Below are 27,754 nucleotides of genomic sequence, written 5' to 3'. Positions count from 1 at the left end.
ACTTGAACTACTTTAGACCAAATGTACCTAACAGAAAAATACAGAACATTCCATCCAAAAATAGCAAAATATGCATTCTTCTCAACTGCACATGGAACATTCTTCAGGTTAGAGAATCTTAAGCCAGAAAAGTTTTGCAAATTAAAAAAGACTGAAATTGGGGGGGGAGGAGTCAAGATGGCGGAGAAGTAGCAGGCTGAGACTACTTCAGCTAGCAGGAGATCAGCTAGATAGCTTATCTAAAGATTGCAAACACCTACAAATCCATCAGCATATTGAAGAGAAGAAGAACAGCAATTCTAGAAACAGAAAAACAACCACTTTCTGAAAGGTAGGACGGCGGAGAAGTGAATCCAAAGCTATGGGAAGATAGACCCCAGGGGGAGGGGCCGGCTCCCGGCAAGCGGCAGAGAAACGGAGCACAAAATCAGGACTTTTAAAAGTCTGTTCCGCTGAGGGACATCGCTCCAGAGGCTAAACTGGAGTGAAGCCCACATGGGGTCAGTGTGGCCTCAGGTCCTGCAGGGTCACAGAAGGATCGGGGGTGTCTGAGTGTCGCAGAGCTTATAGGTATTAGAACGGGGAAGCCGGCTACAGAGACAGAGCCGACAGTAAGCTCACAGCTCGGGGGTACCTTGAGCAGGTCACAGGCTCGGTGAGCTCGGAGCGCGGCCAGAGGTCAGGCAGACAGGAGTTACTGGGCGCTGTTCCCTGAGGGCGCACTGAGGAGTGGGGACCTGGGCTCTCGGCTCCTCCAGCCGGAGACCAGGAGGCCGCCATTTGTATTCCCGTCCTCCGGAACTCTACGGAAAGTGCTCAGGGAACAAAAGCTCCTGAAAGCAAACCCGAGCGAGCGGATTACTCACCCCGGCCCCTGCTAAGGGCGGTGCAATTCCACCTGGGGAAAAGACACTTGAGAATCACTACAACAGGCCCCTCCCCCAGAAGATCAACAAGAAATCCAGCCGAGACCAAGTTCACCTACCAAGGAGTGCAGGTTAAATACCAAGGAGAGCAGCAGAATTCCAGAGGAGGAGAAAGCAAAGTACGGAACTCATGGCTTTCTCCCTATGATTCTTTAGTCTTGCAGTTAATTTAATTTTTTTTTCTTTTTCATTTTTTTCTCTTCTTCTGCTAAATTTTTTTTAACTTTTACCCTTTTCTTTTTTAATGTTTTTTAATTAGTTTATCTAATACATATATATATATTTTTTCTTTTATATACTTTTCTTTATTCGTTTTCTTTCTTTCCTTTTTTTTTTTCTTTCTTTCTGAACCTCTTTTTATCCACTCCCCCCCCCCATGATTTGGGATCTCTTCTGATTTGGTTCAAGCATATTTTACTGGGGTTGTTGCCACCCTTTTAGTATTTTACTTGCCCCTTCATATACTCTTATCTGGACAAAATGAAAAGACGGAAAAATTCACCACAAAAAAAAGAGCAAGAGGCAGTACTGAAGGCTAGGAACCTAATCAATACAGACATTGGTAATATGTCAGATCTAGAGTTCAGAATGACAATTCTCAAGGTTCTAGCTGGGCTCGAAAAAGGCATGGAAGATATTAGAGAAACCCTCTCGGGAGATATAAAAGCCCTTTCTGGAGAAATAAAAGAACTAAAATCTAACCAAGTTGAAATCACAAAAGCTATTAATGAGGTGCAATAAAAAATGAAGGCTCTCACTGCTAGGATAAATGAGGCAGAAGAAAGAATTAGCGATATAGAAGACCAAATGACAGAGAATAAAGAGCTGAGCAAAAGAGGGACAAACAGCTACTGGACCACGAGGGGAGAATTCGAGAGATAAGTGACACCATAAGATGAAACAGCATTAGAATAATTGGGATTCCAGAAGAAGAAGAAAGAGAGAAGGGAGCAGAAGGTATACTGGAGAGAAATATTGGGGAGAATTTCCCCAATATGGCAAAGGGAACAAGCATCAAAGATTCAGGAGGTTCAGAGAATGCCCCTCAAAATCAATAAGAATAGCCCACACCCCGTCACCTAATAGTAAAATTTATAAGTCTTAGTGACAAAGAGAAAGCTTGAAAGCAGCCCGGGAAAATAAGTCTAACATACAATGGTAAAAATATTAGATTCGCAGCAGACTTATCCACAGAGACCTGGCAGGCCAGAAAGAGCTGGCATGATATATTCAGAGCACTAAATGAGAAAAACATGCAGCCAAGAATACTATATCCAGCTAGGCTCTCATTGAAAATAGAAGGAGAGATTAAAAGCTTCCAGGACAAACAAAAACTGAAAGAATTAGCAAACACCAAACTGGCTCTACAGGAAATATTGAAAGGGGTCCTCTAAGCAAAGAGAGAGCCTACAAGTGGTAGATCAGAAAGGAACAGAGACCATATACAGTAACAGTTACCTTACAGGCAATACAATGGCACTAAATTCATATCTCTCAATAGTTACCCTGAATTTAATGGGCTAAATGCCCCAATCAAAAGACAAAGGGTATCAGAATGGATAAAAAAACAAAACCATCTATATGTTGCCTATAAGAAACACATTTTAAGCCCGAAGACACCTCCAGATTTAAAGTGAGGGGGTGGAAAAGAATTTACCATGCTAATGGACATCAGAAGAAAGCAGGAGTGGCAATCCTTATATCAGATCAATTAGATTTTAAGCCAAAGACTATAATAAGAGATGAGGAAGGACACTATATCATACTCAAAGGGTCTGTCCAACAAGAAGATCTAACAATTTTAAATGTCTATGCCCCCAACATGGGAGCAGCCAACTATATAAACCAATTAATAACAAAATCAAAGAAACACATCAACAATAATACAATAATAGTAAGGGACTTTAACACTCCCCTCACTGAAATGGACAGATCATCCAAGCAAAAGATCAACAAGGAAATAAAGGCCTTAAATGACACACTGGACCAGAGGGACATCACGGATATATTCAGAACATTTCATCCCAAAGCAACAGAATACACATTCTTCTCTAGTGCACACGAAATATTCTCCAGAATAGATCACATCCTCAGGCCTAAATCAGGACTCAACTGGTATCAAAAGATTGGGATCATTCCCTGCATATTTTCAGACCACAATGCTCTGAAGCTAGAACTCAAACACAAGTAGAAGTTTGGAAAGAACCCAGATACATGGAGACTAAACAGCATTCTTCTAAAGAATGAATGGGTCAACCAGGAAATTAAAGAAGAATTGAAAAAAAAATATAGAAACAAATGATAATGAAAACACAACGATTCAAAATCTGTGGGACACAACAAAGGCAGTCCTGAGAGGAAAATATATAGCGGTACAAGCCTTTCTCAAGAAACAAGAAAGGTCTCAGGTACACAACCTAACCCTACACATAAAGGAGCTGGAGAAAGAACAAGAAAGAAACCCTAAACCCAGCAGAAGAGAAATCTTCAAGATCAGAGCAGAAATCAATGAAAGAAACCAAAAAAAAAAAAAAAAAAAAAAAAACAATAGAACAAATCAACGAAACTAGGAGCTGGTTCTTTGAAAGAATTAATAAAATTGATTAACCCCTGGCCAGACTTATCAAAAAGAAAAGAGAAAGGACCCAAATAAATAAAATCATGAATGAAAGAGGAGAGATCACAACTAACACCAAAGAAATACAAACTATTATAAGAACATACTATGAGCAACTCTTCACCAACAAATATGACAATCTGGAATAAATGAATGCATTCCTAGAAACATATAAACTACCACAACCGAACCAGGAAGAAATAGAAAGCCTGAACAGACCCATAACCAGTAAGGAGATTGAAACAGTCATTAAAAATCTCCAAACAAACAAAAGCCCAGGGCCAGACGGCTTCCCGGGGGAATTTTACCAAACATTTAAAGAAGAACTAATTCCTATTCTCCTAAACTGTTCCAAAAAATAGAAATGGAAGGAAAACTTCCAAACCCATTTTATGAGGCCAGCATCACCTTGATCCCAAAACCAGACAAGGATCCCATCAAAAAAGAGAGCTATAGACCAATATCCTTGATGAACACAGATGCGAAAATTCTCACCAAAATACTAGCCAATAGGATTCAACAGTACATTAAAAGGATTATTCACCACAACCAAGTGGGATTTATTCCAGGGCTGCAAGGTTGGTTCAACATCCGCAAATCAGTCAATGTGATACAACACATCAATAAAAGGAAGAACAAGAACCATATGATACTCTCAATAGATGCTGAAAAAGCATTTGTCAAAGTACAGCATCCCTTCCTGATCAAAACTCTTCAAAGTGTAGGGATAGAGGGCACATACCTCAATATTATCAAAGCCATTTATGAAAAACCCACCAAAAATATCATTCTCAATGGAGAAAAACTGAAAGCTTTTCTGTTAAGGTCAGGAACACGGCAGGGATGTCCATTATCACCACTGCTATTCAACATAGTACTAGAAGTCCTAGCCTCAGCAATCAGACAACAAAAGGAAATTAAAGGCATCCAAATCAGCAAAGAAGAAGTCAAACTATCACTCTTCACAGATGATATGATACTATATGTGGAAAACCCAAAAGACTTCACTCCAAAACTGCTAGAACTTGTACAGGAATTCAGTAAAGAGTCAGGATATAAAATCAATGCACAGAAATCAGTTGCATTTCTCTACACCAACAAGACAGAAGAAAGAGAAATTAAAGAGTCAATCCCATTTACAATTGCACCCAAAACGATAAGATACCTAGGAATAAACCTATACTCAGAAAACTATAAAGTACTCATGAAAGAAATTGAGGAAGACACAAAGAAATGGAAAATGTTCCATGCTCATGGATTGGAAGAATAAATATTGTGAAAATGTCTATGCTACCTAAAGCAATCTACACATTTAATGCAATTCCTCTCAAAGTACCATCCATCTTTTTCAAAGAAATGGAACAAATAATCCTAAAATTTATATGGAAACAGAAAAGACCTCGAATATCCAAAGGAATATTGAAAAAGAAAGCCAAAGTTGGTGGCATCACAATTCCAGACTTCAAGCTCTATTATAAAGCTGTCATCATCAAGACAGCATGGTACTGGCACAAAAACAGGCACATAGATCAATGGAACAGAATAGAAAGCCCAGAAATAGCCCTTCAACTCTATGGTCAACTGATCTTCAACAAAGCACGAAAGAATGTCCAATGGAAAAAAGACAGCCTCTTCAATAAATGGTGTTGGGAAAATTGGACAGCCATGTGCAGAAAAATGAAATTGGACCATTTCCTTACACCACACACGAAAAGAGACTCAAAATGGACGAAGGACCTCAATGTGAGGAAGGACTCCATCAAAATCCTTGAGGAGAACACAGACAGGCAGCAACCTCTTCGACCTCAACTGCAGCAACATCTTCCTAGGAACATCACCATAGGCAAGGGAAGCAAGGGCACAAATGAACTATTGGGATTTTATCAAGATCAAAAGCTTTTGCACAGCAAAGGAAACAGTTAACAAATCCAAAAGACAACTGACAGAATGGGAGAAGATATTTGCAAACGACATATCAGATAAAGGACTAGTGTCCAAAATCTATAAAGAACTTAGCAAACTCAACACCCAAAGAACAAATAATCCAATCAAGAAATGGGCAGAGGACATGAACAGACATTTCTGCAAAGAAGACATCCAGATGGCCAACAGACACATGAAAAAGTGCTCCATATCACTTGGCATCAGGGAAATACAAATCCACTACAATGAGACATCACCTCACACCAGTCAGAATGGCTAAAATTAACAAGTCAGGAAATGACAGATGCTGGTGAGGATGTGGAGAAAGAGTACCGTCCTACACTGTTGGTGGGAATGCAAGCCGGTGCAACCTCTCCGGAAAACAACATGGAGGTTCCTCAAAATGTTGAAAATAGAACTACCCTATGACCCAGCAATAGCACTACTGGGTATTTACCCTAAAGATACAAATGTAATGATCTGAAGGGGCACGTGCACCTGAATGTTTATAGCAGCAATGTCCACAATAGCCAAACTATGGAAAGAACCTAGATGTCCATCAACAGATGAATGGATCAAGAAGATGTGGTGTATATACACAATGGAATACTATGCAGCCATCAAAAGAAATGAAATCTTGCCATTTGCTACAACGTGGATGGAACTAGAGTGTATCATGCTTAGCGAAATAAATCAAGTGGAGAAAGACAACTATCATATGCTCTCCCTGATATGAGGAAGTGGTGATGCAACATGGGGGCTTAAGTGGGTACGAGAAGAATAAATGAAAGAAAATGGGATTGGGAGGGAGACAAACCATAAGTGACTCTTAATCTCACAAAGCAAACTGAGGGTTGCTGGGGGGAGGGGGTTTGGGAGAAGAGGGTGGGATTATGGACATTGGGGAGGGTATGTGCTTTGGTGAGTGCTGTGAAGTGTGTAAACCTGGTGATTCACAGACCTGTACCCCTGGGGATAAAAATACATTATATGTTTATTTAAAAAAAAAAAAGACTGAAATTGTACCATGTCTCTTTTCTGACCATAATAGCTATGAAATAGAAATCAATAAAAGAAAAAAGTGGGAAAATTCATAGATATGTGGAAATTAAACAGCACACTCCTCAACAAACAATGGGTCAAAGAAGAAATCAAAATGGAAATAAAACGGTACCTTGAAACAAACAAATATGGAAATACAACATACCAAAACTTATGGGATATAGCAAAAGCAGTTCTAAATAGAACAGTTATAGTAATAAAGCCCTATATTAAGAAACAAGGAAGATCTCAAATTAACAACCTAATCTTGTACCTCTAGGAACTAAGAAAAGAATAACAAATGAAGTTCAAAGTTAGCAGAAAGAAAAAAATTAAAAAGATCAGAACAGAAAAAAATGAAATAGAGATCAGAAAAACCATAAAAAAATCAATGAAACGAAGATTGCTTTTTGGAAAAGATAAGCAAAATGATATACCTTTACTAGACTAAGAACAAAAGAGAAGATTCAAATAATGTCTAAAATGAAAGAGTAGACCTTATAATTGATACCACAAAAATATGACGCATCATGAGACACTATGAACAATTATATTCTCCCAAACTGGATAACCTGGATAACCTAAAATGGATAAATTGCTAGAAACATACAACTTACTAAGACTGTATCAAGAAGAAACAGAATATAAGGACAGACCAATAATGAGTAAGATGATTGAATGAGTAATGAAAACTGTCACAACAAATAAAAGCCCAGGACCAAATGCTTCTATTGATTAATTCAATCAAACATTTAAAGAACTAATATAATCTTTCTCAAACTTTTTCAAAAACTGAAAACAAAGGAACAGTCCCTAACTCATTTTAAGAAACTAGCATTACTCTGATACCAAAGTCAGATAAGGACAATATAAGAAAAGAAAAACTATAGGTCAATATTGATTAATATAGATGCAAAAATTCTCAATATAATGCTAGCAGACTGAATTCAATAGCACATTAAAAGGATCATAAACATGATCAAATAGGATTCATCTCTGGGACATAAGGAGAGTTCAACATATGCAAATCAATAAATATGAGATATCACACTAATAGAATGAAAGATAAAAATCATATGATCTCAATAAATGCAGAAAAAACATTTGACAAATACAACATCCTTTCATGACAAATACTCTCAACAAATTGGGTATAGAAAGAACATGGCTCAGCATAATAAAGGCCATTTATGACAAGAGCTAACATCATACTCACCGGTGAAAGGTTGAGAGATTTTCAGGAAAAAGAGGCAGGCAGAGAGAGAGGGAAGCAGTATTCCTATTCAATACACTACTGGAAGTCCTAGACAGGGAAATTAGGCAAGAAAAAGAAAAGTCATTCAAATCAGAAAGGAAGAAGTAAAACTGTCTGTTTGCAGACAATGTGATCTTAACATAGATAATCTTAAAGACTCCACCAAAACGCAGTTAGAAGTACTAAATGAATTCAGTCAAGTTCAGTCAAATGATTCTAAGTCAACACACAAAAATCAGTTGTGCTTTTATACACCAACAATGAACTACATAAGGTTAAAAAAAATCCCATTTACAAAATCATCAAAATAATAATAATATACTTAGGAATAAATTTAACCAAGGAGGTGAAAGATCTATAAACTGAAAACCATAAGATTTTGGTGAAAGCAATTGAAGAAGGCACAAATAAGTGGAAAGATACCCTGCTTTAATGGAAGAATTTTGTTAAAATGACCATACAACCAGGAGTCATCTATAGATTCAGTTCAATCTCTATCAAACTGCTAATGGCATTTTTCATAGAAATAGAAAAAAACTATTCTGAAATTCATATGGAACCACAAAAAACCCTGAACAGCCAAAGCAATCTTGAGAAAGAAGAAGCAAGCTGGAGGCATGATTCTTCCTGATTTCAAACTATATAACAAACCTACAATAAACAAAACAGTATGCTACTAGCATAAAAATATATACACAGACCAATGGAACAGAACTGAAAGCCCAGAAATAAACTCTCTCACACACACAGCAACTAATAATTGACAAGGAAGCCAAGAATACTCAATGGGGAAAGGATAGTTTCTTCAATAAATGATGTTGGAAAAACTGGATATCCACATGCAAATGAATGAAATTAGAACAATATATTATACCGCTCAAAAAAATTAACTCAAAACAGATTAAGGACTTAAATGTAAGACTTGAAACCATAAAACTCTTAGAAGAAAACATAAGGAAAATCTTGACACCAGTCTTGACAACAATGTTTTGGATGTGACACCAAAAGCACAAGAAACAAAAGTAAAAATTAAAAAGAGGAACTACATCAAACTAAAAAGCTTCTACACAACAAAAGAAATGATTAACAAAATGAAAAGACAACCTGTGGAATGGGAGAAAATATAATTGTGAAACATATATCTGAGAAGGATTAATATCTGAAATGTATAAAGAGTTCATTTAACTCAATAGCAGAACACCAAACAATCTAATTTAAACATAGGCAAAGGATCCAAGTAGACATTTTTGTAAAGAAAACATACAAATGGCCAACATGTACATGAAAAGATGCCCATCATCATCAATCAATAGGAAATGCAAACAAAACCACATTAAAAACCTTAAACAATTATGTTGTATACCTTAACCTTAGACAGTATGTCAATTATATCTCAGTAAAGCCAGGGAGAATAAAAAGCATCAATTCTTTTTTTTTTTTTTTTCACTTCTTTCTTTTTAAAAAAGATTTATTTTATTTAATTTATTTATTTACTTATTTAAGATTTTATTTATTTGACAGACAGAGATCTCAAGTAGGCAGAGAGGCAGGCAGAGAGAGAGGGAAGCAGGCTCCCCGCTGAGCAGAGAGCCAGATGTGGGGCTTGATCCCAGGACCCGGGCACCATGACCTGAGCCGAAAGCAAAGGCTTTACCCCACTGAGCTACCCAGGTGCCCCTAAAAGATTTTATTTTTAAGAAATCTCTACACTAAATATGGGGCTCAAATTCACAACAACAAGATCTAGAGTCACATATTCACTGAGCCAGCCAGGTGCCCCAAATGGAAACTTCTTTCTAAACTTCCTTTTCCTTTCTCTCCTGATTAAAGTTGTTTCCTTTAAAAAAAAAAAAAAAAGATTTTATGTAAGCATGTATATATGTATGTATGTATTTATTAGAGAGAGAGAGTGTGTGCATGTGCATGTGCTGGTAGGGGGAGGGGATGAGGGAGAGGTAGAGAGAGAATCTCAAGCAGATTCACTGAGCACAGAGCCTGACACGGGCTCAATCTCATGACCCTGAGATCATGGCCTGAGCTGAAATCACGAGTTGCATATTTAACTGTCTGAGCCACCCAGGCACCCCTGAAGTTCTTTCTTTTTTTTTGTTTTTGTTTTAAATTTTTTTTAATTTTTTTAATTTTCAGCATAACAGTATTCATTGTTTTTGCACCACACCCAGTGCTCTATGTAATCTGTGCCCTCTCCAATACCCACCACCTGGTTCCCCCAACCTCCCACCCCCCTGCCCCTTCAAAACCCTCAGATTGTTTTTCAGAGTCCATAGTCTCTCATGATTCACCTCCCCTTCCAATTTCCCTCAACTCCCTTCTCCTCTCCATCTCCCCTTGTCCTCCATGCTATTTGTTATGCTCCACAAATAAGTGAAACCATATGATAATTGACTCTCTCTGCTTGACTTATTTCACTCAGCATAATCTTTTCCAGTCCCATCCATGTTGCTACAAAAGTTGGGTATTCATCCTTTCTGATGAAGCCATAATATTCCATAGTGTATATGGACCACATCTTCCTTATCCATTCATCCGTTGAAGGGCATCTTGGTTCTTTCCACAGTTTGGCGACTGTGGCCATTGCTGCTATGAACACTGGGGTACAGATGGCCCTTCTTTTCACTACATCTGTATCTTTGGGGTAAATACCCAGGAGTGCAATTGCAGTGTCATAGGGAAGCTCTATTTTTAATTTCTTGAGGAATCTCCACACTGTTCTCCAAAGTGGCTGCACCAACTTGCATTCCCACCAACAGTGTAAGAGGGTTCCCTTTTCTCCACATCCTCTCCAACACATGTTGTTTCCTGTCTTGCTAATTTTGGCCATTCTAACCAGTGTAAGGTGGTATCTCAATGTGGTTTTAATTTGAATCTCCCTGATGGCTAGTGATAATGAACATTTTTTCATGTGTCTGATAGCCATTTGTATGTCGTCATTGGAGAAGTATCTGTTCATATCTTCTGCCCATTTTTTGATATGATTATCTGTTTTGTGTGTGTTGAGTTTGAGAAGTTCTTTATAGATCCTGGATATCAACCTTTTGTCTGTACTGTCATTTGCAAGTATCTTCTCCCATTCTGTGGGTTGCCTCTTTGTTTTGTTCACTGTTTCCTTTGCTGTGCAGAAGCTTTTGATTTTGATGAAGTCCCAAAAGTTCATTTTCAATTTTGTTTCCTTTGCCTTTGGAGACATATCTTGAAAGAAGTTGCTGTGGCTGATATTGAAGAGGTTACTGCCTATATTTTCCTCTAGGATTCTGATGGATTCCTGTGTCACGTTGAGGTCTTTTATCCATTTTGAGTTTATCTTTGTGTACGGTGTAAGAGAATGGTCGAGTTTCATTCTTCTACATATATTGTCCAGTTTTCCCAGCACCATTTACTGAAGAGACCGTCTTTCATTCCTGGGCTACAAGGATGGTTCAACATTCACAAATCAATCAATGTGATAGAACTAATTAATAAGAGAAGAGAGAATTGGTCTTCTCAATTGATGCAGAAAAAGCATTTGACAAAATCCAGCATCCATTCCTGATTAAAATGCTTCAAAGTATAGGGATAGAGGGAACATTCCCAAACTTCATAAAATCTATCTATGAAAGACCCACAGCAAATATCATCCTCAATGGGAAAAAGCTTGCAGCCTTCCCGTTGAGATCAGGAACACGACAAGGATGCCCACTCTCACCACTCTTGTTCAACATAGTATTAGAAGTCCTAGCAACAATAATCAGACAACAAAGAGAAAAAAAAGGTATCCAAATTGGCAAGGAAGAAGTCAAACTCTCTCTGCTCAGCAGGGGGCCTGCTTCCCTTCCTCTCTCTCTGCCTGCCTCTCTGCCTGCCTACTTGTGATTTCTCTCTGTCAAATAAATAAATAAAATCTTAAAAAAAAAAAGATTTCTTAATTTAGTAATATTGTTTTTCTCACAACACTGTACTCCACTAAAATTTGTGTTTACATAGCACAAAAGTTTTAACTTTAATGTTGAACTTCTTTCCTGAGCCTCTGATGGCATTCACAATAATGTCAGAATGAATATCCAAAAGATGTATTTTGATCTCATGAATTAAATAAAGAAAAACAAACCTTTACAGGAACCAGTTTTCTCCTTATCTAGAACACTGGTATAAAACTGGCCTCATTGAACTGTTTGGGTAGTTCCTCTGCTAACGGAGTCAACACACGAACAGTTATCATTTCACTTTTCATATGTCCAAAAGCAAACCTGGAACCCAAAGTGGGTGAAGTTAATGAAGAAAAACAATCATTTGAGGTAAATGAAAAGTCATGCTTCACTGACTGATATGTAAATGCCCTTTCTGTAGGCACACATTTGGTCGTTTTTTGATATAGTCTTAAATTAACTTCTAAGTTGTTGGATAACCTGGAACTTCTTCAGAAGATTTGTGTCTTCCGGTTTTCATGTGGTCAGTGGTATCACTGAGCCCTCATAGTAGATGGTAAATTGTGTGGATAAACATTTTTTGCAAGTTCCACATTCATCAACAATTTTGTTGTGAAACTGGAATTCAGAACTTAGTTTTTTTGCTTAACATGTGCTTTTGGCTTTTTGAGTTCTTTCCTGCTGAGTTTGTTGGAAAACAGCATTACCAAATAATAACTGCTGCTGATAAATGTACATGAACCAAATAATAAATAACAAAACCATGTAATGAGAATATTCAGGCTTCTCTCTATAAGCTTTATGACAAAATAGCCTGGACTCTAGCTCTGGTGCATGTTTCCCAACTAAACAATGAAGTCTCATGTTTCTACTGATCCTCCCAACTGATTGCTAGTGGCTTCATGCATTTTGAAGAGTATGGGTGTGAGTGTGGCCACAGCACGATGGGCAGACCCAATAATGGCCAGTAGAGGCAGGGCTGTTGAGTCTCCTAGTACCATCCAAACCAGGAGAAATTAGCTTCATGAGCTCTCTCTTGCCCAAGGGCACTATATTTACCAGCAAGTGCCACACATGCAGTCTTTGAAAGGGAGGTTAAAGTAAAAACAAAATCTGTTCATACATCTCCTATATTACTAGACAAGTACATCAGAAGCTGAAAATACAAAGTGGAGAGCTCCCAGTGCAGCTATTAATAATTTTTATTTAAAAAAATTAAAAATTTGATGGAAATGTTAGACTAGTTGAGACACTGGGACAAAAGGTGTAAACTGGAATTGTCCCACTTTTGGTCACCGTAATTATAAGACAATAAAGAAACTTCATTTTCATTGCCCCTTTGGGAATGGTGTTTGTAATTTTACTATCTCATATACAGGTGTACCTGAGGTTTCTAGGTGTGGTTTCCTAAGTTTGGGCTTACTTAGCCAATGGCAACACATAAGCCCAGGATGCCTACTTGATACCTATGGCTATGTGACCTTCAGTCTATTTCTTTGACCACTGAAAATAAATTAAAAGCTCCCTGATTGACTAGGCTGTCTTGGTCATTTAGTTATAATGACAAAGCTGAGCAGGCCAGGCAACAAAAGACCTAGCACATGGCATGTACTCAATCAATATTTTAATAAAAGAAGCCATTGTTGGAGGTGTTACTGAAAGCCCCCAACTTCCTCTGGGCTGCCTTCCTTGAAACATCAGCAATTTCAGAGTAGTTTCCATCGCTGTGTGTTTACTAAAGAATTGTAATTTTAAGAAATGTCAGTGGTTTCTTGAAAGTCATGAAATGACCTTACATCATTTAAAATGTCAATGAACAACTGCTTCATTAGGATATGAGAATCACAAAACCTTGCAAGGAAATAGCAAAAAAAGACAGACAGACAATTTATCTCAGAATCACTGGGTAAACTGCTGAGCAAAGACCTGTCTAGCACAGTCTACTGGTTCCTGGAATGCTGATGACAGCTTATGCCTCTGCTTGACATGTCAGGCTAAGTGTCTAAATGCTGATATTTGATACCATTTGATGTCCTAATCAGATGCTTATTCGATCGAAGTCACTGCCAAGTTTTGCAAAGACTTGTAGAAATTGAAATTCTAGTCGCCAATGTTAATTTTAGCTTGCTCTTTGGTTGTAGGCTTTAAGTTGATTTTCCTTTTTTTAGACATTAAATTAAGTAGATGAACAGGAACATTATGGGACAGTAGTTAACATTAGGATTGATGTGGATGTTCTTTCATTGCTCATCAAATCCTGCCTCAAATCTTTTTTATTTTTTATTTTTTCAGCACTTAGAGTTGATATTACCATACATATTTAGTCTGTCCCAAAAATGTTCCAAGACATATTTTCTCAAGGTACATAAATACCTATATTAGACATGGCTCCCCATGTCTTTTAGTTAGTCCCTAAGAGGTAGGATAGTGTTTATGTGTCCTGGAATATAGTTGCTTAAGTTCTCTGACAGAATAAAATAACTTGTGTTGCTATGAAAGTAACACAGATGGGGAAAAAAATCATGTTAGCATGGGCTTTATCCAAGAGTGTTCTATGGAATATGAGTCACATGTGCTGTTCCATGAAAGGAGAAGAGGATTCTGTGGTTTAGACCCTCCTTCCACACTTTCTTCTTAGAGATTCCCAACATTTGTAAACATAATAAAGAATTTGATTGGTCCCGTTATGAAGAAATCTCTTAAATTTTTTTTAACTTGGAGTTTTTTAATGTTTTCTGGAATTTTTCATGAAGCCCTCCTTTTGTGTTACTTCCCAGAGAAACACTGTAGTGGTATAATACAATTTCTTTAAGGCTGTTTCCTTGCATTCATTGGGCTAATGATTTACATTTTACAGTTCTAAGACATTATTTCCCATTTATTTTATGTACACCAAATATAGATTTATTTTCTTTCAGTTCTTTATTGCCAACAGGCTGATTACCCCTCCAAATGCTTTTAGTATCATGTGATATTAAAAAATCAGTGACTTTCTATCTCTCCAGAGCTCATGAGTTTCTGTTATTCAGTCTCATTCTTACCTTTTCTTGCTACTTGGTTTTCAAAGCTTTGTTATCTTCTATCCCACAGCAAAACCACTCCAATTTAGCTGGCTTTTGGCCAGTTTCTGTTTCTCTCATTCCCAATTCTCTTACCCTCAAATGTCATTTTGCTCTCAGATTTGATCACACAATAAACACTGATCATTTAAGTCTGTCATTCCAATAAAATGACAACATTCCAGATTATGGATATAATCCCTTGACAGAGCAATACTGACCTTATCACTTTTTTTTTCCTGACTAGTAGGATTTACTATATATTTTTCCTGTAATGCAAATTTCAATACCTAATCAAAGTGCTGAAACTGGGCTATCAGTCTTAGTGGCCCACTCTTCTGCCCTGTTGTAGAAGTGAAAATCTGGAGTCATTCAATTTACTCAATTGTGAGTGCTTTCAACATGCTAGAAATTGGGGTACAATGAAAAGAACAATACAGGGAGTTCTCTGAACTATAGATGAGGGTGTTACAGTGCATAGTTATTTTCTTTTTAAGATTTGTATTTATTTACTTCTTTAAAAAATGTTTTCTTTCTTTCTTTCTTTCTTTCTTTCTTTCTTTCTTTCTTTCTTTCTTTCTTTATGGGAGAGCAAGAGAGAGAACACAGAGGGAGAGAGCACAGAGGGAGAGGGAGAAGCAGATTCCCCAATGATCAGAGAGCCTGACTCAGGGCTGTATCCTAGGACCCTGAGATCATGACCTGAGCTGAAGGCAGGCGTTTAACAGACTGAGCCACCCAGGCACCCCTTATTTATTTACTGACAGAGAGAAAGAGGGAGAGAGAGAAGCAGGCTCTCTGCTGAGCAGGGCCCAATGCCCGCCTTAAGCTGAGGGCCCTAGGATCATGACTTGAGCCAAAGGCAGATGCTTTACTGACTGAGCCACACAAGGGGCCCCATAACATAGTTTTTAAAAAATGTGTCTTTTTTTTTAAAGATTTTTTTTTTTAAGATTTTATTTATTTGATAGAGAGAGATCACAAGTAGACAGAAAACAGGCAGAGAGAGGGAAGCAGGCTCCCTGCTGAGCAGAGAGCCGGATGCAGGACTCAATCCCAGGACCCTGAGTTCATGACCTGAGCCGAAGGCAGTGGCTTAACCCACTGAGCCACCAAGGCGCCCTAAAAAATGTACCTTGATTCAGTTTTGAGGGCTAGTTTAGAAGTCAGTCAGTTTCCCCTTTTGGGCAGCACAAGTCCACATTCCAGTGACTTCCCTTATGGAACTCTTACACTCCTGGCGTCCATGCAGCAGGCCTAATTGCCCCCTGGGCCAAGTACCAGACAGCTAGAAACAGCCGCTTAGTCCTGGAGCCTGTGAAATTATTCAAATCAGCTAATTCACAAGGAGTATGCTCAACCTAGTTAACCCCACTCTGGTTTGCCACACATAAACTGCCCCCACCCCTGGGTATAACCCTCTGTGTGGCCCTGCCTAGCAGTCTGCTCTCATTTGGCAAGTAACAAAAAGTTCTGCATTTCATCCACCCAAGTGTCAGTGTGTAGTGTCCTGCCATCAAAGAAGACTTAAGTATAATAAAACAGCTGTAAGCAAAATTTTTCTTTCTTATTGTTATGAAAATTTCAAAGGACTTAAAATAGAGGTACTAATTGGTGGTGAAAAAGAGGTGGGATCAGGATTTCAAGAGAAGAGAATAATTCTTTTTAACAAAATTAACTTGAACAATTGAATTCTCCTCACCAAGGACTTTAGCAGGTTAATGCATCCCATATATTCATTTATGGATTGCATGCTTATTGAGCATTTGCTGTGGTCCTGGTATTACAAAGCTCTAGGAGGTGCGCAGGAAAAGAAAATATGTATCCTCCTCTTGAGAAACCGGCAGATTAATTAAGAGAACATGACATGCACCTAAAATGATTAGAGACAAAATCAAGTATGTAGTAATATAACTAAACCATCTCTAAGTCCAAAAATTGACAAAGAACTAGAGAAATAAATTGGTTTGCAATTTTCAAGGATAGAGCTAATTTTTAAATAGTTTTTAACTTTCCTTGTTATTTTGCTAGAAAAATGCTTGCATTATTGCTCTTTTCCCAGCTCTGAAACCCTTTCTCTGAGGCACACAGGGCCTGGCTGTTTGCAGCCCTGCTATAAAAAGTTCAGATGCTTTGGAGTCAGGTACGTTTTGAGATGAAGCAGGTAACAAAGTTCTCTCAAGGGATGGATTTTGGAGGAATGTGTTGACAGTTCAGATCAGGTGAAGCTACTTCTTTTAGAACTTGGGTGTGTTTCAAAAAGGAAAATGGTTTCAGTCCAAATCCATTTGTAATACCAACCTTCCTGGTTGGGGAATTGAATGCTTTGCTAATACGTTTTGGAGGGGCAGGCTTCTGTGTGTTTAAATGACTGACTGGCCTGGAAATTGTGCTTCTCCAAAAGGTATTTCATGTTGATCCACAGCCTTCAGGGGAACTCACAGTTACCTGAGGAGAAGCAGGAGGCTGTAGCTTACCAAGCCCCTGTCCTTCCTCTAGATTCACTTTCCATCATTTTTCCTACCACTACCTTCTTACTGAACATCTGCCCTGTGTAATGGACTATAGTGGCCTCTGCAGGGGATGCCAAGTATGAACAGAGAGAGAAGGTATGGACTCCATTCAAGGTAGAATGTGGCCATAGTCATAAAGACATAAAGTGTTGTGCACATTAAGTAAAGAAGGAGTTACTTCCAACTGTGTGGAATCAGGGAATCTTTACAGAGAAAATAACACTGAGCTGGGACTTAGAGAACAGGTTTGACTTGTTGACTAGAGAAAGAATGGGAAACTGCAGCCTGTGGGCCAAATCTGTACCCTCAACCTGTTTTACAAACAAAGTTGTACTGGAACTCAGCCATGCCCACTCGCTGACATCTATGGCTGCTTTCATGCAATGACGGCAGAGTTTAGTAATTGTGACAGAAACTATATAGCCCTCAAAAACTAAAAAATCTACTCCCTGGCCTTTTTCAGAAAAAGTGTATGACCACTGGGTTAAAGTCAGTTACTTGAGGGATCTAATACGTGGTCTTGATATCTGGACTCGCTGTAGGTCAAAATATAGGACTTCATTCTGGAAACAGAATGCTTCTGAGCCTTGGGAGTGTCGAGTGTTCACAATGATACTGAACTTCAGACATGGAGTGTGGTGAAGACAGGTGCTATGGGTAGGAAGAAAAAGTCTGAGGTTCATATTGTCACCTCTGTGAACAATAATGAAGCTGGATTAGAGCGATGTCTGAAATAAAAGGGAGAGGCTACAAAAGACGTGGCAAATAAAGCCCTGGCAGGGAGAAGAGAAGGGAAGAGAATTGAGGCTGGCTCTAGGGTCTTGAGTCTAGGTGACTGGGGATGTCAATGATTCCTTTTCTGAAAATATGTCAATCTGAAGAGGACTAATTAGATATTCCTCCCACCATACCCTGATTAGAAGGAGAAATAAAGCTGGAGTGGCCCCAACCCCTCTAGGGCAACGGGCATTGGGAAGAGAGGTAGTCAGAAGCTATTGTTATAGAGGAGCAAGAATGACAGGCTTGCTTATGGAAAAGTATGTTCCTAGATAGGCAAACAGCCTAAGTTGTCTCTGAGAAAAAATACTGTATAAGTTGGAGGACTTCTTTATGTTTTAAGTCATCTTGCAGGATTGCCAGATAAAATACAAACTTCCTGGTTAAATTTGAATTTCAGATCAACAAGGAATAATTTTGTGTGTGTGTAAGTATGTCCCAAATATTACATGGGATATATTGTTACTAAAAAATTATTTGTTCTTGATCTGAAATTCAAATATAACTGGGCATCAATTTCAGATCAATAATGAATAACTGCTCAGTTATTCATTATTAACCCAAGTATGGATATGTTTATACTATCATTACTAACCCAAGTATGAATACATTTATACTAAAAATCATTTATTGATTATCTAAAATTCAAATTTCTTTTTCTTCTAAATCTGACAACCCAACTTATAAGGTAAGCAAGCCAAAGCTTTCCCTTTTGAGGAGACTGAACAAGAATTCGAGTGGCTGTATTTGCTTTCCTTCACAGCAGTAGAGTTGACTCCTTCAGCTTTTCTGGAGCCCACAACTGAGCAGGGATAGCTCAGTGAACATTAGGCTGTCTGTCTCAGAGTGCAGATAGAGCACAGACCAAGGGGTGTAGTAGGGTGAAGTTTCTAGTGATGGCAGCTGAAGTATCCAACTGAGGGAGTTGGATAAAGGGTTGTATGGACTAAAGAGTGTCTGGATTACAGAGAAAGTTCAAGACAGGGATAGACTCCTTAGAGGAGGCTCCTTTCAAAGATCTAATTCTGCAAGGAATTTTCTCAGGGTAGAACAAAGTAACAACTATACTAACTAAAGGTCGCAGCTTCTATCACACTGGCTGCAATGTGGAAATATGCCCACCTCAGATCTCTGAATCTATAATATGTTGGTTTGGTGAAGGGGTGAACATTATTTACCTGTTATTTCATAGAGCTGTATGGTTGTGAATTTTATGCACCAGCCTAGCTAGGCTACAGTACAAACACCATCGACGTTGCTATGAAAACATTTTTAAGATGTGATTACCATTTAAGTGAGTAGACTTTGAGTAACACAGATTACCCTCCATAATATGGGTATCATCCAACCAGCTGAAGGCCTTTAGAAAAAAGGCTGAGGTCTCCAGAAGAGGAGCCTGCATTTGGACTCAAGACTTACCATGGATGCCTGTCAGAATTTTCAGCCTGACACTGTCTTGCAGATTTTTGGATTTGCCTGCCCCCCAAAGTGCATTAGTCAATCACTTAAAATAAAAAATAAATCTGTCATATACATATGTACATTCTATTTGTTCTTTTTCTCTGGAAAAACTCTACCTAATACAGGCAGGTGCTCTGGTAATTCCAGAGTAGCAATGACCCCCTTGCCACTTCCTCTGTTTCTCACTGGGAGCAGCACCATGGGGGCCACTACTGGTTTGCCCCAGCACCAGATTCCTTTCCTTCTGAAGCCTGAGCAACAGTAAAACCCAACAGCTGATTAAGACATATTTCTTCATTTAAGGGAAGGCAGAGCCGGCCACATCAGGGTTATACATCTAAGAGCCATCATATACATGGAGTGGGGCCATCCATTCCCCATTGCTAGATGGGTGCAACCTTGGAATTCTGGAATTCTGGGGAGCGAGGCTGTGCCCTCTGACCTCAGGCATGCCCTCAACACAGCAGCTCCAAAGGGTGCTCTTAAAATTGTGTGTCTAAGAAGACAGCTTTACCATATTTCTTTTTCTCTTTATCCAGTCCCCTCACTCGACAGATGATGCAAACAAAGGCAGGTTTATATTAAAAATCTTTAGTGGATGGCATATCTGTCTGCTCTCCTCCCAGCTCCCTAGCAACAGCCATACTATCCTTTTATGAATCTTTTCATGGAAATTTTAGCTTTTCTGCATAGGTCTCTGTTTTTATCTTTCAGTATTTTTCCCCCTGTCCCCCCTCCCTTTCCCTCCTTTTCCTCTCTCTGTCTCTGTCGCTCTGCATGTTTCTTTCTTGCTGGTGGGATTTCCCACATTAGCCACTGTCCCATTTCTTTGATTCCTTCTTGGCAACAAGAGCTACAGCACCATTATGCAGCAAGCAGTCCTGCTTCCCTGCTACCTTAAAAATAATAATGTTTCATGATGACAAATGGATATAGTTAACAATGAAAGTAAAATGCTTAGCAGACAAGGGTCAGATTTCTCTTCCTAGCAAAAACAGAATGGCTTGAGAATATCTAAAGAAAGGAAGATATATGTGGGGATGGCTTGTGATGTTTGCCAGGTGGACACCTCTACTGTTTTATACTTAATTTAGCCTCTGTGATCTCAAGAGTAAGTTCCCAAAGGCAAAACTCGTTATTCTTAATTTACTTAAAAACCAAGGTTTGTTATTATCCTAAGAAGCTTAAAAATATTAGATTTTATAATCTAGTTTCACATTTGCTATTTTTCTTTGATAAAAAATTAAAAACAAAAATAAGAAAGTCTAAGTAACGAAGGCATAAAATCCTTTTGTGCCCAGCTGAATTTTCTACACTGTGCCAGAAAAGGCTTAATGAAAGTTAAAGAAAAAGAAAAAAAAAGAAGGAAAATAACTTTTCTAGACCTCCTTTTCCTCACTACCACTAAAAGGAGGAAAAAAAAAAAAAAACCCTAGCATCCAAGAAACCTTCCAACCAAATGCTATTTGCATGCACACATGTGCATGTCTGTTTTGCACACTACACGTGTCCCTTTCCCTTGGGTGCAGATGGCTACTCCAGCAGCACACGTGGGATGTGTATGTCTGAAAGTTAGCTTGCTCGTGCGCATGGAAAGAAGAAAACAAGAGAGTGAGGTAAAAACCACATAAGCCTAAATCAAAAGCAACTGTTCTACTACAGGGAAAGTAGGCGGATCTTGCTTTGTGCACACACCACTCTTTTCACCGCCCAGACTCATCTTTGAAATAAAATAAAGAAGCATGGCAAACTAACTGAAACATAGGTAGAAATAATATATTTGGGTTTCAGAAAGGAAAAAAAAAGTAACCTGGCATAGCTTGAAAGGCACCCATTTCATAACAACACATGTGCAAAGAATTACAGTAATTGCAGTGCACACATCGGTAACAGACAGAGTGAACAATGAATATTAAAAACACATTCTTAGGCTGGTCCCATGGCTTGGCAGCAGTGCACAGCATGGAGACCTGCACAGGAGTCAAAGAAAGGCCTTTGGCTTCCAGAGCTGTCAGGGCCTGGCAGAAGCTGGGGAGAAAAGAGGAGGGCAGAAGATGGCAGTGACTATCCCCTTCAGTATTGACTCCCAACACCCAGTGGCAGAGCCCTAGGATGGCTTCAGGAGGGTTTCATAGAGGAAGTCTGCCTTTAGTCTTTTAGGGCTCTAGTTCAAAGCTGACTTGGAGCCAGGCTGAGAAGGAGGAGGGATGGGGATAGAGAACAGACAGAAGGTTATGCTGGGAACACCCAGACAGTGCCCCGGACAAGCATCCCAGGCTTCTCTCTCAAGGCTCGCCTATAGCATGATCTAGCATGACGCTCTTCACTGCTGTGGAGACATAAACTGGGAAAGTGTTTATCTTCCATGGACTAAATGCACTGGTCTTCCTTTTCCCCTTCAATATTTGCTATGTGGTCGCATTAAAGTCTACAGGGGGATGAATTCTCCTGTGGTATGTTCCAGAGCCTTTAAAGGCAGCTAACCAAACATCCAAGGTACACAATGATCTTTTCACTGTGAATCCCTTCCATTGTCAGCAAAAACAAAAGGCCCTTCTCTTAAGTACAGCTTTGGTTTTGAATGTTCAGATTTTGCTTCTCACCACTGGCAAGGAATTGATTCTTGAATCCTTGCAACTTTGGCAATGGGAGAGGCCAGACTGTGAGAATCTCTAACCAGAGAGTTTGGTTCACACACTGGGAGCAGAGGCCCTTGGATTCTTAAACTGTGGCCATGAACATCCAAGGAGGTGGTGAAGAAGAATTCAGGGAGATCCATAAACTTGGATAGGTGAAAAAAAAAGAGACATCTTTATTTTTGCTAATCTGTGAAATTTAGCATTCCTTTATTGATAAATATAGAAAACAAACCACAATAATATTAGTAATACTTAGGACATTGTCACCAGTAAAAAGCATGGACATTTTCATGTCATTTCACCATTGTTTTAGATATCTCCAATTATTAAGCTCATCACTACTTGGAATTATGGTAATCATTAGACCTGTTATTTTATGCATTAATGAAGTACATAGCATAATAAAATACTTTGATAACTGTATTTTAATATTTATGGTTTCCCTTGACATATTAAGTGCTATATTCTTTTTAAAAAGATTAATCTGAGAAGGGGTCCACAGACCATTTGTCCATACTTAGCAGAGGATTCTAAGGCACATACAACGTCCTCCTGAACTCCAGAAGGACCCAGTTTTTGAAGCAGTGGTGAGAAGCTAAGCCTTCCACACAGTGAATTCCATAGGGGGCTGGCCAAATGTGTGTCTCTACACACAAGGGACAGACAGAAAGGCAAACCCATGTCTCCAGACAAAACACTGAGGATTTAACAAAGGAATTTCTCACTTGTCCACTCTTTATACATGTTCAACAACTGATAGCATTCATAGGATAAAAGTCTGCATTTTCTCTTCAATGATATGGAGAGCTCCAAAATGATTTCATTAGAAAGAAAATAAAATAAACTCCTCAAACAACTTCTCCAGATGCTGGCCAAGAGTGTTTGCCACTGAATCACAGTTGATTGGGTAGAGGCTGATGACGAACTGACTGCATTTAGCAGTTTCTGTACCAAGGGTGGAAGGACAGAGAACAGCCATGGGAGGTGAGAAAATCAGGTAATACAAGACAACATAGGGTGACACCTATTACATTCAAGAGCCCGCCAAGAGAACTGATACCCATAAGTGCTACAGAGGCAAATTAGAAAGTCCTCTTATTTTCACTTGTCCTCATGATAAAGGAGAGGAGTAGTTTAAGCTAAAAACAATGATTCATTTGATTTATCAAAATCTGAAATCCTAAAAAAAACCCAACCAAACAAAAAAAACTCCAGAAACAAACCAACAAATAAACCTGAAACCCTGACCAACTCTTGTGCTCATGAAGAATCTAGCCTCAGAAGGCATGCCGGCAGAAACAGTACTACAAACAATTCTCAAAAATATAAACCTCAGCATCCTGCTTACAACAGACAAAATGTTGCTTGAAAGAAAATATGTAAAATATTAGTAGTCTTCAGAGACACCCTTTTTTATTTAACTCGGAGAGAAATATTGAATGTTTTGCTAGAGTTCTTAATATAGTCATAAAAGAAAGTTGGGAGACATAAAGATAGAAAGATGGATAGATAGAGAATTTGGTAAAACCTAGATTATTATATTTCAGACACCATATTAATTTTTAAAAACCATTTAGTATTTAATTCTCTCAACATTTCTATGCCCAAGTTTTTCAGATGGGGATAAGTTTAGAGAATGAAGTAACTTGACTAAGGTCATAGAGCTAGTCAGTGGGATTTAAACCCAGGTTCTTCTGACCCCCAAAGCCACCAATTCATTATTTCAAGTGGTTTCAATTATAAAAAATATCACTGTGATTGAATCCTTAAAGTCTAAGAAGTTATTACAGGAGTTGAAAGATCAAATTTCAAGTCAGGAACATAAATGGTAATATTGATAAAAGAACCTTTATGACAGCAAACAAAATTGTTCCTTATATGCAGAAAGTCAAATGGGCTTGTCCATCTCTTTTAATCATTAACTTAAGTAAATATAAAAGCAAGCACCTGGAACTTAAGAGCTCCTTGATGATTTCATTTGCCAACAGAGTAGTTCCCTGTACCTACTGTCAGAATGTGAAACTGTCATCTCTGTTCCCTGTTTATAGGAAATAGGAGAACTTGTCTAGTGCATGAGATCAAATTTTCCTGTATTCAATGTGCATATCTGTGCCAACTGCCATCCCTTACCTACTATATCTGCAGAACATCCACGGTTAGAGCTGAGGCCATGATCACAGCTATCAACAATTAGGAATAAAGTAACAAAAGACAATCTCAAAGTCATGCCAGGATATCCATCAGGAAATTGCTGCTCTTCATGATCCAGCCTCTTCCCTTTTCAAGTAAAGTCATGATGAGAAATTTTAGCCTTTTTAAAAGTATTTTTTCTAGGGGTGCCCAGATGATTCACTTGGTTAAGCTTCCGACTCTTGGTTTTGACTCAGGTCATGATCTCAGGGTCCTGGGATCAAGCCCCCTCGTCAGGCTCTATGCTCAGCATGGTGCCTGCTTGAGATTCTCTTTCCCTCTCTCTCTGCCCCCTGCCCATGCACGCACTTTCTCTCCCTCTCAAATAAATAAATCTTAAAAAAAAAATTTCTCTACATCAAATCACAGCAAGATATTGTACTCTACAAGCTACAGACATTAGATACTACTTTGGGATGAACTCCAAGGCCTTATCCAGACCTAACTTTCTCTGATTACAGGAAGTTAACACTTGCTAAGGTAGAAAAGCCTCCAATGAGGTCTTCATAAGGTCCTCTAGCCGTCAGAACTTAAAGGGTCCTTGACTTGAGTTTGGTTATGGGGGACTACCCCTGGGTTCTTTCATGCTATAGGAGTTATTCAGTCAGTATGAATAACTGGGACAAGTTATAGGATTTCAAAGACCAAGTAAATAACTTACAATCAGAAAATTCAATTTGTTCATGAGGTAGAGAAAGGCATCCTGCCATTAAGCAGTCAGATGGAAAACATGCAAACCACAGTTTGTGGAACAGAAAAGAACACTAAAAGTCCTTGCCCAGAAGCACAGGCAAGTGCAGGAAATATACTCAGCAAAGTCAATGTGTCTGTTTTAAGTGTGGGAAGCAGGAGCCACAACACTGAAATTCCAAACTGAAATAACCAGCCATATCACTCATAGGCCAATCCCTCCAATGAGGAATACTGAGGAGTCTACAAAATTCACACATGAGATGGGTTTGGAAAGAAGACTAATCAAGTGAAAATGCTCTCTGGGTCAGGCACAGCCATGTGACAAATTCCAGTGACAGGAAAAGATAGCACAAGGCACACACTACCTTTTTCTATTAGTAGAAAGTTAAGATCTTCTCTGGGAATAGAATAAAAAGCTCATAATAAAGCACACATTAATTATTGCTGCAAAGGACCTCAGAGAATTGCTATGAATGTGTTGGTAGCATAAGTAATATTTGCATTAAGAATCACTTGTATAGGAGTGCCTGTGTGGCTCCATTGGTTAAGCATCTGACTCTTGATTTTGGCTCAAGCCATGATCTCGGGGTCACGGGATAAAGCCCAGCTTTGGGCTCCACACTCAGCAGGAGTCTGCTTAAGGATTTCCCTCTTCCTCTGGCTGCTTTTTACTGCTTTCTTATCCTGGTGTTACCTCTTTTCCACATTGAGGAAACTGTGGCATATAATATCAGACCCTATTAATACTGGTACAATACTGATTCTGTTTTGGCATCTCTTGCAATAGTAAGGTAGTGTAATCAGGATCTCTACTAGCCCATTTGATACTTTTGTGCAAATCTGAAAAAGAACTTCCCATCTTTCAGGTGGATGCAGTCCCATGCTGGAGTAAGCAGTCTGGGAACAGAATGTGAGCTGTATTTTAGTCCCACTTACTCTCAGTCTTATGCCCTCATGCATTCTCAGGTACAACATTCAGTCTCTAGATGGTGGGGCCTGCTGGACAGGAGGTTGCATTATACATCAGCATAATGGGTGTAGCACTGGCCATATGCCCTCAGTCACTCCAGAGGTCATCTACGGCTTCAGTATTCAGCTTCCTGTATAAAGTAAGACTTCCTACCTCAAGCTCCTCTATCTCTCTGACTGAGGGCTTTTTCTAGCTTCAGAAACATGTTGGACAAAATAGGGATTAATGTACAGGGGCAGTTTTTAATTAACGGGGGTGAAATGGAGTTGGGGATGCATTCCCTAGCCTCCTCACCCCTCAATGAGTCAGACTGAATGGCTCTATGTGGTGTTTCATGAGCTCCTCAGCAAGACTGAGCTCCAGGTAAACAGCTCATCTGTTTATCAACATACTCTGTTTCTTTCCTTCCTTCATTTCTCACTCCCTCTCCATGTTTCCTGGGGTCATCTTCCAAATCCTTACACCCAAATCCTTATCTCTGAGTCTGCCTTTGGGGGGACCCAAAATAAGACAATGGGCTTCCTCACTATAATTCTAACTCTTGGCTTGATGCAGCTGCCAATGTTTATAGAGCTTTAAATCTAATTTGACCAGCACATGATTCCATCATTAATGGAAGTACTCTTTCACAGATCAGATAACTTTAAGAAAGGAACAAACTACACCATAAAGAGAAAAGAAGCAAAATAGTCATCCAAAGAACCTGCAACAAAAAAAGATTTCCACAACTGTCTTAAAGAAAATGTATTTAGGTGGAACCAGGGAGGGAGACAAATGATAAGAAACTCTTAATCTCAGGATACAGGGTTGCTGGGGGGTGGGAGGGGGAGGGATAGGGTGGCTGGGTTATGGACATTGGGGACGGTATGTGCTATGGTGAGTGCTGTGAAATGTGTAAGACTGATGAATCACAGACCTGCACCCCTGAAGCAAATAATACATTATATGTTAATACCAAAAGAAGAAGAAGAAGAAGGAGGAGGAGGAGGAGGAGGAGGAGGAGGAGGAGGAGGAGAGGAAGAAGAAGAAGAAGAAGAAGAAGAAGAAGAAGAAGAAGAAGAAGAAGAAGAAGAAGAAGAAGAAGAAGAAGAAGAAGAAGAAGAAGGAAGAAGGAGAAGAAGAAGAAGAAGAGGGAGAAGGAGAAGGAAGGAGAAGAGAAGAGAAGAGAGAAGAAGAAGAGAAGAAGAGAAGAGAAAGAAGAAGAAGAAGAAGAAGAAGAAGAAGAAGAAGAAGAAGAAGAAAGGAAAGGAAAGAAAAGGAAAGGAAAAGAAATAAAATAAAATAAAATAAAATAAGAAAATGTATTTAAAGGAAAAGGAGGCCACCTGTCCTGGCAGCCAGCTGGGGAGTAAAAGATGGGGAGAAAACTGAATGACTATGCTTATTGGTACCCTTGTACCAGAGCAGCCTTCAGGCTTAGTGTGCCTATCTTACATGTGAGTTTAGGAAGACTGAATGAATGAACGAATAAATGAAATTTATTTATTTAATATCCATAAATGAATATTCATTTAGGAATGAATAAAGCGGCAAGAGCACAATTCTTTGACCCTCATTGCAGGAGTTTGCCAGAGGCTTGTCAAGACACCGTAAAAAAGAGGTGCTGCTCATCCGTCCACCAAGTTGTGAAGTCAGCCCCCAAATTTGGGGACTCAATCAAGCATTTGTGGATCCCTTATTATATTGGTATATGTATGCTGAGTACAGTGCTGGGCACTGCCTAAGCGGGGGCAAAAAGAAGTGGACAAAACTTTGTCCATAAGGAAC

The sequence above is a fragment of the Mustela putorius genome, unplaced genomic scaffold (genome assembly GCF_011764305.1).
Source record: "Mustela putorius furo isolate JIRA1106 unplaced genomic scaffold, ASM1176430v1.1 tig00003845_pilon_pilon_pilon, whole genome shotgun sequence".
In the NCBI taxonomy this organism is placed as follows: domain Eukaryota; kingdom Metazoa; phylum Chordata; class Mammalia; order Carnivora; family Mustelidae; genus Mustela; species Mustela putorius.
Note: the sequence above shows the minus strand (reverse complement) of the source record.